Genomic DNA, 13,636 nt, shown 5'->3' on the forward strand with positions numbered 1-13,636 from the left:
CTGTGCGCACTCCTTATGACATTCCAAGTAACGCATTGCTGGAGTGCGTCACAAAAGTGACGCAACTCCAGTAATGTGTCCTTTCAAATGGGGAAAGCAGCATATGAAAGGTCTTGCCTCAGTCTAACACCTGCTGTAAAGCAGGCACAAGATTTTGACGCAACAGCATCCTAAAACTGACGCAGTGAAATCTCAAAGATTTCACTGCGTCGCTATTACAAAGCTTTTTGCGGGAGAACACCCCCTCTGCATGCATTATACCTGACGCTATTTTTAAAAAGTGACGCATCTAGGTACATGGGTCACTTTTTAAAACTCTGCGCCATATTGTATCTGCAACATGATTCGTCATACATTAAATATGACACATCTGGAATGTCATAAGGAGTGCGCACAGAAAAGTGACGCATAACACCAGCAGTGTAATAAAATGTACCTCGTTGCACTATATTTAAAAAGTGACGCATCTAGATAGATGCGTCACTTTTTAAATATTGCATAACAATGCGCATTTTTTTACACCGCTGGTGCGTCACAAAAATTGACGCACAGGAAGCGCAAAACTAACAGCGCAAGGCCTTCATAAATATGGTCCTGGATTTTCCCCGTGCTTCGCCGGTGCGCGTACCATGCGCTTCCCCCGCGCAAAACGAAAAAAAAATTTTAATGCCCTGCAGGACCCTATTTTAGTCCCTACATCAAACCTAGGGGGTCAGAGGGGGTCTACTCTTCCCCCTTATGGTCATTTGCCCCTTTTTTTTTCAAACCCCTTGTGTCTCGATTTTACCGAGACACAAGATGGCGGCCGCTCCGCACTGTTTAGAATGTTTACAGACAACTGAGATCCAATCAGCTTCCTGCGCGCAAGTCGCGTGTCGCGCCTGGAGCGCACTCCGGTGCGCGCACGGGAGAGCGCCTATAGATATATATATTTTTTTGAACCTAAATTACTCAAAATCCACTGGAGCACATATCTTGAGACATAGCAAAGGCACATCGGGCTACCAGTCCCTACAATTTTGCCAAGTTTGGTGGAAATCCATTCAGCCGTTCGGGCTAAAAGTGAAATCGACCGCCCTATGGAAATTAACATGGGGAAAACGCGTTTTGGGACCCCCCTTTTATCTCGGCCCCCGCTTGACGAATCCCCCCCAAACTTTCAGGGAAGGACCGGACCGCCATGAGACCATTTTCCTGAAAATTTCAGGCAGATTCGTCAACCGGCGCCAAAGTTATTCAAAATAGAATGTTGAGATTTAACATTGAAAATTATCCTAACTATAACTACCTACTGGCGACCGCCAGTAGGTAATATATATATATATATATATATATATATATATATGTATATATATATATATATATATATATATATATTCGTTTCACAACAAAACTCCTTCCGGGTCCCTTGACCCATGAAAGGTGGCGTGGACGTCGGCGGAGTGAATCCGACAAAGATATGCTCAATAAACAAAGTCCATAACCCACGCTCTCAGGAAGCAACACGGAGACACATTTTATAATAGCAAAGCTTTTGTGTAGCGGCACACACACACACACATATATATATATATATATATATATATATATATATATATATATATATATATATATATATATATATATATATATATATATATATATATATATATATATATATATATATATATTGATTGAAACCAAAGGTCCTGCTGCTTGGGAGCGCACCCGACCTCGCTCTGCCTTTTGGCATTGAAGATGCATCCTGCATTGAAATGAAATAAAATGACTATAAAAACGAACATTTAAAAGGTGTAGCTGCATTTTGAAGACTTCAAGTCCCATCATGCAAATTAATGAACATTTTGCACACGCCCACTGGGTGCCGTCACAATTGAAAATAAAAGATGGTAATGAAGCAGCTGCGCCCTAATGTGTTGTTTTTAAGCCCAGGAAGAAGGGGTTGTCTAACCTTGAAACGCGTTGGCAGCAGGATTAAATAAGTGACACACGGAGGCAGGATGCATCTTCAATGCCAAGAGGCAGAGCGAGGTCGTGTGCGCTCCCAAGCAGCAGGACCTTTGGTTTCAATATATATATATATATATATATATATTTATATATATATATATGTGCGTGTGTGCCGCTACACAAAAGCTTTGCTATTATAAAATGTGTATTCAAATGCAGGCCTATTTGAATTTATCAGTGCTTTATTGAAATTACCAGTTTTCATAATATGATATTTTTCCTTTGTTAGACATAGTAAATGATCATAGCACATTTTAAATCCCATACAAGGACACACGATCAATGTAGAAACTATGTTTAACCCATGTCATACAGAAGAAATCTGTATTCTATGGCATTATGAATCAATTATCTACGTATATTGTTTTGTATGAAAGAGTTACATTTTCACTTTGTTAGATTACGTAAGAACAATAAAGAAATTAGCTTTTGTGTAGGTGCAGCCTTGGGTCTAATAATTTTTATGTTCTTTTTATTCGGCCAGACACTCATTTCTAATATTTGAAATCCAGTAGCCGTTCTCGGGGGGCTTCCAACCCATTGTATGCAATCGTTCTTTTATAACAACCTTCGCTGTTATATCTTCCTAATCGTGTTCAAGGATTTTGTACATTTCAAGTTCACTTTGCTATTGTATTGCTTTCGTCGATTCGTGCACACTATATGGCTCTATTGCCAATTACTGTAAAAAATATATAAATAAAAATTATTGGTTTTTTTTCAGGCTTAAATCTATTTTGTTTTCCCTTGTTAGGAAGCACATGAATGTTTTGCCCAAATGGCGAGAGGATAATTACCAGGATATCTTAACAAAGCTCATCTGAATAAGGTATCTGTATACGAATTCGATTCTCGAATCAAACAAGAGGTTACTTTTTCAAGCAATTCAGTATGGTTGCAATTTTGTCAGATGGCTTTGAACACTGTAAATGAGTCACTGGAACTATGAATCAATGGAGGATTCATTGGATAAATTATGTGGCGAGAACTTAACCGGAAGTCAATGGAGACTTTAAGAGAGCACCAGTTCCCTTACAGAAGTATATATTCATTTGTGGTAGGAATGAAGAGATTAAGTGATTTTACGAGAATCACAGGATGCTGAGCCGAGATTCGAACGTAGTTATCTAGCTCCAAAATCGGTATACTGACTGTAAGGCCACATCAGGCATATTCTTTGAACAAAGAAAAACGTAGTTGATGCATAATTATATAGTTATTATGATATTTACACACATTTTTACAAAACAGATCCTGCCACCGTAGAAAATACAAACCGTTCTCAAGAAAGAACATGATACAGGCTCATTAGATCCCATTCAAAATGATCTGTTCGGGTATGAATGTGGGATCTGTATGTTGCCTTCCTGGCTTTTAAGCAACAGCATTGTGCAGTGGAGGGGCTATACAGTGCAGAAGGAAGACTGGATAATGCAGTGGCAAGGGGGGGGGGGGCATGTACAGGGACAATGCAGAAGAGAAGAGGGGATTGCAATCAAGGGGACTTGGGGTGAGGTCAGGAGGGGAGGTGGTAGCAGAGGAGGCATACTTGAAGAGAGGGATGACAGGCAAGGGAGAGGAGGAAGACAGACGTCTTCTCATGGTCAGCTACTAGATAGTTTAGTAGTGATGAGGAGTCCCTTGAAGATAAGGGCATTGACTAGTTTGGCTGAAGCGTATGCGGGAGGGAAATTGGCAGATGGCCTCTCGAAAGGCATGCCAAACTATCTGAGCAGAGCAGGAGAATGCCTAGTGTTAGAAAGTGGGTTTCTGGTTGCCAGAGGTATGCACCCTGTCTACGCAGGAATCACAATCCTAGTCAGGGTAAGAAAGATACATACCTTAAATTAACCTGTGTTCACCTTCTGATAGCTTGTAACAGAGCAGTCAGGCTTAAATTAAGAGGCAATGTGCAAGGTATTTGTGAAACAATTCCAACAGTAAACCAGTGAAAACACCACACAAAAAGATACCATTCGCCGGCTCTGTATGGGATGTAGGTGATTTGCTGTGAATTAAACGTCCACAGTGATGCCTGATTTTTAAAATCTTTTTGGTTTTCATTTGACCTAGTGCATCGCATTTCACTCCTGAGGCGGAAGCTGGGAGTTAGCTCTTTTCTTTTAAACCGCATTCTTGTACGTTTGGTTTGATTTTAATAAAACTGTAAGATCTTCTGAATTTTAAGCACTCATTTCATTCTATTTTTGCCGCTTACTGCTACTGTAGTGCCCCTTCTCAGCCGATTAGGTGCTGAGTGGTTCTGGGGCTCGGAGGCGGCCGGCAATTCTCAGCGGACATCTTGGGGTGGAGGCAGGTTAGCGCTCTAGCTGTGGGGAAGAAGGGAGGCCCTCGCGCTGAAGCGCATAAATTGAGCCAAGCTGAAGGCTCTGGTCAGACCTAGTGCATTGCATTTCACTCCTGAGGCGGAAGCCGGAAGTTAGCTCTTTTCTTTTAAACCGCATTCTTGTACGTTTGGTTTTGATTTTAATAAAACTGTAAGATTGTCTAAATTTTAAGCACGCATTTAATTTTATTTGCGCACGCATTTAATTCTTTTTTTGCTGCTTACCGCTACTGTAGTACACCTTCTCAGCTGATTAGGTGCTGAGTGGTTCTGGGGCTCGGAGGTGGCCGGCAATTCTCAGCGGCCATCGTGGGGTGGAGGCAGGTTAGCGCTGTAGCTGTGGGGAAGAAGGGAGGCCCTCGCGCTGAAGCGCATAAATTAAGATGTCCGCACCTGCGCGCAGCGGACACGGCCAGTGGGCGCACCTTTCCCGTGCCAAAGGAGCGCCTAAGGAAAGCCCGTTAGTGCCCATCCATGACAGGACGGGACCAGGGGCTCGGAGATTGGGAGTTAGTGCAGCAGGTAACTTGACTTACAGTGGGGACCAGCTCCGGGACTTGAGGGGGGTTCGTGTTGTGCCCTGCCCCCACCCGACATTACCTGGGATGGTGATGGTTCCCTGTTTTAATTGTAAATCTAAGCTGGAGCCCCAGACCCCGGGCTTGCCAACCACAGTAAACCCAAAATCCCACTCCTTAATGCTATTGAACTGTCAGTCCCTGCCAAAACATGCTCATGGAATCCGTTTCTTGCTAGAGGATCGTGCCCCGATGTCCTTTTCCTCATGGAAACATGGCTAGCTGAAGCCTCGGGCCCAGATATAGTCTGCGCCCTGGCTCCATGCTATGGGATATGCAGGAATGACCGTCAATCCGGACGAGGAGGAGGGATTGCAAATTCTTATAAGTGCCGAACCACTGACAACCCGCTCTCGGATTGTGATATTATGGAGTACGCTATCTCTTTCTCCCCCACATGTACCCTCTCGGGAATCTTGCTGTATAGACCACCGGGAGCTCACAATAGTTTCTGTAGTGGTCTTCACTATAAGATTACTTACTTATGATGCGTCGATAAAGTGTCTAGCCAGTCACTAATTACCTCAGGCCGATCAAAAAAGAGCACACGTTCATTGTGTTCAACCCGTTGCCGGGCAGGGAAGAGCATGGTGTACTTCAAGCCCAAGTCTCTCAGTCTCAGTTTCACTCCAGTGACTCCCATTCTCTGCTTCTGTACTGTCTGGGTGAAGTCCGGGTAAATACTGATAGACACGTTGCCTTTAGTATTTTTATCTGATTTTTATAGTGAGTAAGGGCCACCTTTATATGTTCTAACAGGTACGTAAAGGACAAGACTAGAGCTGCTGGGAAGGTTCCTAATTCTAAGCATTTAATAATGCCAGTACCTGTGGATGTTATTATTGCAGGGATCAGCTTATGCTTATCCGTTTGGGCCCACTTTAATTGATAACCATTTTTTCCAGCCAATAGTGGGAGTAGTATATTGAACTCTCCCTTCAAAATTACAGTAAGGGCCTGGTATTTCTGTTTTATATTTAAGGCGTCATCAATTGCCATATTTACCTCATCTACGACTAGAAGCCGAGGATGAGAAGATGAAAATAGGGGCTCCAGCCTTCAAGCTTCTTAACTTTCAGTACCAATGTATTGGGGATTAGTGTTAGAAGGCCCCCTTGGCTCTCCCTGCAGCTGACAGGTTTGCCTTTGTCTGAAAAGAATGATAGCCGTTTATGAAGACAGGTTCCATTGTCCATGTCTCCTGTAGACACAAGACATCATTGTCTTGCCAATGGTTTTGCCAGAGTTCATTACCCAATTTGTTGGTGATACCTGCCACATTTCAATATGTTATTTTAAATAAGTTATTTTGCCCCTTCCTATTTTCTTTGGGTTCGCGGGTCACTGGAAAGTCAAGGGATAGATCATTCTCTGTAGAAGACCCCTTGTTAGCGGATGAGTGTGGTCAGTCACAATGACCTTGATCAGAGGCAGGTGCAAATCTTTTCTGGAGGGGTACCCCATGCCACCCATGTTGCCTTCAATACTAGGCCTCAGCGGGCCTCTTCTTAGGTGTGCTCTTGGCTACTTGACTAGAGAATGAAGGGATCTATTAAAGTAGTCCAATGGTAGTCATCTAATCTGTGTACCCTTTGGAGGGTCTCTATGAAATTGGGCTAACATAGATCTTGATGCAAAATGATTGTTAAAGTTTATTACCACACAATCCCTTCCATGGATTTCATAGACGCATCCAACCAGCCTACCCTTCTGGTCATTATAATTTGGCTAGCCAGTGAATCTCCCCCTTTGCCAGTGGTGAGTGTATGCCGGGACAACCAGTGAAGAGATTTGTCCCTTAATTGAATGGTTGTTTCAGCCTGTTCCACCCTCAAAGTCAGGACATTGCTCAGAACCAGTAGAAGGGGAGATGATGCCAGCAGGAGGTGCAGAGACTGATATGTAGTGGCAGATGGTCACGTATCAGATCTTTGCTGCCTTAAGGGGTCATCTTTCCCTTCATCCCCTGGTAATGTTACCCATATGTTGGTTGCAGTCCTAGTTGCGATATTTTTAACATGTGATTGTGAAGTTACATCTTCCCTGGATTAGTGGGTCATTTGATACTAAATTTGGGATTTGTTGGTGAGTGGGGTTTTTCAGTTCAAAATTACTCTCATTAATATTTAGTTGACATAGCTGATTCCCCTCGGTAGTAGGTTCCATACGACCTCGCCGCCCCCATATGTGATGTAGGTAAAAAACCTGTTCCAGTGCATGCGGAATGGAATGTGGAAATGGAACATATGCCCGAACCCTCAGTATTTTTGAGTCTTTCTTCAATTTGGGTTAACTTAAGAAGCAGTGGGTTCAGAAGCACAGTGACCAATGTCTCTAGTCTTTTTCAAGTGCCATCATCAGTCATCTGAGGTGCCAATGTCAGAGGGACAGCAGAGCTTAGAATTAAGCATGGGCGTAAAATCCGTTTCGCAGGAAAATTTGCGGATTTTTGGCAAGTTTGCGAATTGCGCAAATTTGCCCAAAAATCCGCAAATTCGCAAGCTGCGAATTATTTTGCTTGGTCGAGCTTGAAAAATATAATATCGCACGCGCAGCGTTGACTTACCGTGAATCTGAGTCCACTGAGTTGTTTTTCTCCCGGTTTGCGTGTGCTGCGCCATTTTCGATCTTGGTGCGTGCTCGCGAGAGTTTTTTGAACGCAATTACGTTATCGCGGCTCGCCATCTTGCACAGTGAGAGTTTGACAACGCGAGTACGTCATAAAGGCCCGCGATCACGCATTGCAGGAGTAAACAATGCCGAATACATAGATGAGTCGTGCAGCTGACTTCCGGCGGGAGATTCGAACAGTTTGCGTTCCCGAAATTGCAAAAATTGCAATTCTGCACAAGAAATCCACCGCAGGAAGCATAAACCTTGTGAAAATGATGATTTTTTATCAGAATAACTCCTCAGATTGACATTTGGCTGCACTTTTTGGTGCAAGGCGTCCATTTTTGGGGCAGGGGGTTGGGAGGAAGGAAGTGCCCCAGAGTCTCCAACTTCTTGTTCCTGTCCAGCTGGCTCCTCCCAGTGCTTTGTCCATGTCCTTGTCACTTTTGATTTGGATCTAGACTGGAAGGATTACTGCTGCTGGATATTTGTATTTGAGGACTTTTTGGACTTTGGAGTTTGGATCACTGTTGGACTTGAGATTTTACAAGTAAGTTGGTGTTGTTTGTTTGGGGCATTGCAGTGTAGGCAACTACAGTTTTAAAACTATTTTCACAACTTAAAAAAAATATATATTGTGGGTAGCCAAAGTATCCAGTAGGCCCAGGGTTAGTCATGGGTACATGATACAACTGTGTCTGTGATTTTTTTTAACTTAATTCTCATTTATGTCATGGAATTTTAGCTCACTGTTATATGTTATTTTTTATTTTATTTTGGGGTGCCTGTAAAGCCTCACTAGCCAGTAGGCCCCGGTGTAGTGAGTGGTGCATGAACCTAGTCTTTCTGTGGGGTGTCTTGAATTTAAACATCATTGAGGGCATGGATGGCATTGGATTGTGGTGATTTTTGTGTGTTTGTTTACTTTTTGGGGTGATGTTGGGGCCTGGCCATGTGGGTGGGGACCATTTTGAGGCCTGGTACAGGCAGGGCCTGGCCATGTGGTGGGGGTCAAGGGGCCATTTTGGAGCCAGACAGTGTGCTCAGGCCTGCACACAGTTTGCCTTGACTTCATCAATTATGCCCAGGGGTACTCAGTGGTGCATGGACCAAGTGTCTCTGTGGGGTGTCTTAAATTTAAACATCATTTAGGGTATGGATGGCATTGGATTGTGGTGATTGTTGTGTGTTTTTTTACTTTTTGGGGTGGTGTTGGGGCCTGGCCATGTGGGTTAGGGCCATTTTGAGGCTTGGTCCAGGCGGGACCTGGCCATGTGGTGGGGGTCAAGGCTCAAAAGGCCATTTTGAAGCCAGGCAGTGTGCTCAGGTCTGCACCCAGTTTGCCTTGCTTTCATCCATTCTGCCCAGGGGTACTCAGTGGTGCATGGACCAAGTGTTTCTGTGGGGTGTCTTGAATTTAAACATCATTGAGGGCATGGATGGCATTGGATTGTGGTGATTTTTGTGTGTTTTTCGTCTTTTTGGGGTGGGGTTGGGGCCTGGCCATGTGGGTGGGGGCCATTTTGAGGCCTGGTACAGGCAGGCCCTGGCCATGCTGCTGGGGGTCAAGGGTCCATTTTGACGCCAGGCAGTGTGTTCAGGCCTACACCCAGTTTGCATTGCTTTCAACCATTATGACCAGGGGTACTCAGTGGTGCATGGACCTAGTCTTGCTGTTGGGTGTCTTGAATTTAAACGTCATTGAGGGCATGAATTGCATTGGATTGTGGTGATTTCTGTGTGTTTTTTTGACTTTTTGGGGTGTTTAACTGATGTTCCTCTGGCTTCCATTGCTTTTAGATGCACAAGAGAACCACCAGTGCCAGGAAGAAGTCCTGCAGCGGTGTGTGCAGCACAACGTCACGTGATGTCACGTGTGGCCTCAGACAAGACAACTCTGCAACCCGTGCAACTGCGGCCTGCTGTTCTGACATCTGAAAATCCCCCAAAGAAAGGTGGCCATGACGCCTCAGCGAAAAAAGTTGCCAGTATCACTGCCAGTAAGAAGGAGCAAAAGAAGCAAGTGGCACCACCTACCAAGGAGACTGGTGTACCCGTCGACACCTTTTTTTTGAGAAAAAAAACGATGCCTGCAGCAGCAGCGGTGTCCGCCGGGGACCAAGCTGGAAGCAGCACCTCCCCTTCATTGGGCTCAGTGCCACCACGCCAAGTTAGGTCCAAGACCATGAGTGCTGCTGCGACAGCCACTTTAGTTGTTCAATCACCATCGACCAGTGATGTTGGCTCATCACAAGAAAGTAACATCCAATCAACGCCGGGTCTAACTCAGAAGATGAGTGTTCAACAACCACAGCCGCAACGACAACCACAGGTGCAACTAGTACAAGCGCAAGTACATGGGCAAGGAGAGGCGCAAGGAGAGGCGCATGGAGAGGTGCATGGAGAGGGGCAAGGAGAGGCACATGGAGAGGCGCAAGGAGAGGTGCATGCAGAGGCGCATGGAGAGGTGCATGTAGAGGTGCAACTAGAGGTTCATGGAGTGGCACAACTGCCTACAACGCTTGTTTCTCCAGAAGTAGGGGCACATCAGGAAATTGAAATTCAAGCGTTATCATCTGAGGAAGCCACTCCTCCTGAGGATGATCCATTGTCTTCCAGATCCCCAGCAAGAAAAAGGTCAAGGAGGGCTACTACTACTACAAGTTCTTCTTCAAGCCCCCTTCATTCTGATGACCTTGATCCTGATTGGAACCCACAAATGCAGTCTGAGAGTGAGGCACGCCATGAGCCGACAAAGGTAGCTAAGCCTAAAAGGAAGGTTCCCGCAAGGCTTCGACTTATGTGTGATGACGACAAACAAGAAGTGGTGTCTTCTGCTGCTGATGAACAGTCTGACGACGACCCAGTCATCACAGTCATCACTCTAGCCCCAGCGGGCATGCAGCAGACAGACATTTTGACCCTATCCCAAATGGCTGCTGGGCGGGATGTGGGCGGCGTGGCACTGGTACCACCACCAACGCAGTTAACTACAACACCAACACAACCTACAGCTTCCATCTTTTTTAGTCAGAAGGGCCGGCAGGGACCTCCATCCAGCTCGACCTCAGGTAGTGGTGCTGTAAGTGAACAACAGAAACGAATTCAGCCACACCCATCCTCAACTTCATCTGGCATTGAAAGTCAAAGCGCACCTCCACCACCAGCCGGACATCACCAGTCCCCAAAACATGGTCGTTTGTTCAACTTGTAAAGTATCCGTTAGTCGGGGTAAGCTTTGTACCAATTTTGGTACCGGATGCCAGGGAGGTCATCTCAAAAAACACCACCCTATCCAGTAGTATTCGCACCTAAGTAAGATCGAGGAAGTCCAACAAAGTAGAACTCATCCAAATGTATCTATTCACATTGCATCTGATGCTGACGAGGGGCTGATTGTGCAGGGGGGAAGCCAAGAATCTAGCAACATTTTTTCTGGTACACCCAGTACCCCTGGCAGCAGCACTGCAGTGGTAGTGCCCACACCCTCCACCCCTGCAACATGTATGAGGTACACTGAGAGTCTGGGACAGACACCAATGCAAAAAAAAGTACATCAATGAACCTAACTGGTTTGAAATCTGCATCATCACGTAAAACGGTCCAACCCACCATTAGAAGAATGCTTTGGTCGGAGGCGCCATTTGAACGCAACCACCCAACGGTACGTCTGTATAACTCTAAGCTGGCTAAAATGCTAGCGCTGAACCTTCTCCCTTTTTCTTTCGTGGAAGGGGTTGGGTTTCTAGAATGAGTGACAACAGTCTGCCCTAAATGGAAAGTTCCTAGCCGGTTCTATTTTGCCAGAGTTGCGGTTCCAGTACTACATCAAGATGTGCTGGAGGTCTTTGGGGCAGCTTTGCAGAAGAGTGCTGTTCACACTATCCACTTGACAACAGACATGTGGACCAGTTGCCAAGCCCTTGATTATATGTGTATCACTGCACACTGGGTCTCTTTTGCAGGGGTTAGAGACAAGTCAAGTGCAGGTGTTGACCCAGACACACTTTTTCAAGCTACTCGTAAACATGCAACATTAGCCATGTTTGCCGTGGAGAAATCTCATACTGCAAAAAACATTTTTAGAGGAGTTTAACAGTAAGGTCTCTGAATGACTGCATCCAAGAAATTGCATAGCTGGTTATGTTTCCACGGATAATGGCAGTAATACAGTTAAGGCCATGCAGCAAGGTGACTATCTCAGAGTGCCGTGTTTGGCGCACTGTATTAACATCGTGGTGCAAGATTTCTTGAAAAATGAAAACACAGTCAGGAAGTTACTGACCACCTGCCGAAGAATCTGCACACATTTCAGCCATTCTTTTGAGGCCCGGAAGCAGCTGAGGGGCATTCAACATGAACGTAGACTGCCAGTCAAAGGACTCATCCAGGAGGTGGCAACACGTTGGAACTCAACCTTTTACATGCTTGAGCGTCTGTCTGAGCAGTGCATGGTAATCAATGAGTATGTCTTTCGACTGGGTTCTACTATGAAAGAAATGAGGCTAGAGTTGGAAGAATGGAAGCTAGCCTGACAGACATGCTTTGTCCTTTTGAGGTCTTCGCGCGTGAAGTCAGCAGGGAGGATTGTTCTTTGAACAAAGCTATCTCATTGTTGGTCATGCTAGAGCACCAACTGAAGGCGGTGTCTTCAACGTTCAGAGATGATGTTGAAATGCAAGACGCATATCAGTTGGCAGAGAGGTTATTAGGCTGCCTAGTTGACAATGAAAGGCTTAAAAACATACATACAGAACAAAATTACATTTGTGCCACTATTCTGGATCCATGGTACAAAAAGGCAGTGGCCAGCAAAGCATTCATTCCTTTTGATGAAGCAGATGTTTCAAAGTACAAACATTGGCTAGCTGTGTCAGCCACTCGGTTCAAAATAGATCGGCAGAAAATTCAAGGAGCCGGCAGAAGTGCAACTGAACCAGCAGGCCATCCAGCGTCAAGTTCCACTTCTGAATCTGTGGGCGAAGGGAGTCACTTTCCCTCACAGCCGGTAACGACACCAGCAGCAACTGTATCATCATCCTCACCTGCACCAGGCCCAGCCATAATATTGTCGGAAGCAGATTGGCTAACTCATCAAGGGTTTGCTCGTTCCAGTGCTGCAAAGTCCACAGATGGTACGCAAAGTGGAACAACCATGGAGAACCTTGAGTTGATGGCGCAGGCCTATCTACATGACACAAAAGAGGTCTTTGGTAATCAGAACCCATTGCGGTATTGGTACAGGAAAATGCCTATATGGCCACTGATCACCAACCTGGCCCTAAATTATTTGTCTTGCCCACTCGCAAGCGTGTCTTCTGAACGTATTTTTTAGTGCTGCTGGTGCTATTGCACCTTCAAAAAGGACCCGCCTCTTGGCCAAAAATGTGGAGAGGTTAACACTGATCAAGATGAATCAGCACGTTATACCACCAGATTACAAAGTACGTTAATGCACGCAGGAAGAAGAGGACACCGACTTAGGCGACGGAAGTTCTTCTCTGTTGACTAACCTAGTCCTGTCTCAATTCATGGAGTTTGAGGACGAGGTATACTTTCCTGACACCGAGGCCTGAAAATAACTTCCTTTTTTTCGTCCTTATTCACTTGTATTCCTGTGTGTCTTTCTTTGTTTTGCAACTTTTACCACAACAAAACTCTAATCACCTAATCACAACAAGTCCATCAGCAGCACTGTCATCATCTTATATTCCTTATTGATTTGAAGGTGCCGCAGTCTGCATTACTGAGGTTCACAAGTTCACAACTCAATCATGCTCCTCTATACTCCTCCTTCAGACTCCCCCTATCCATTTTCTTCAAGGCAGATGAATGGATTACGACGAGTCCCCTCAAGTGGGACTGAAATTACTGACTGACTACATGCTTGCTGATTGCTGACAGAGTTACTTCTGATATTGACAAGAGAGGCTGCCCTGTGGGCCCTCACTTTCCGAAGAGGATGCAGACATAATGTAGAACAGGTAATTAATAAATGAGAAGATGGTATCCAGTGGACAGCAACACCTGTTTGGCTCTGATAAAACCCATTGCCGTTTGTTTTTTTTGCATGAAATGATTAATCATA

Source organism: Lissotriton vulgaris, chromosome 6 (assembly GCF_964263255.1).
Source record: "Lissotriton vulgaris chromosome 6, aLisVul1.2, whole genome shotgun sequence".
NCBI classification, from domain to species: domain Eukaryota; kingdom Metazoa; phylum Chordata; class Amphibia; order Caudata; family Salamandridae; genus Lissotriton; species Lissotriton vulgaris.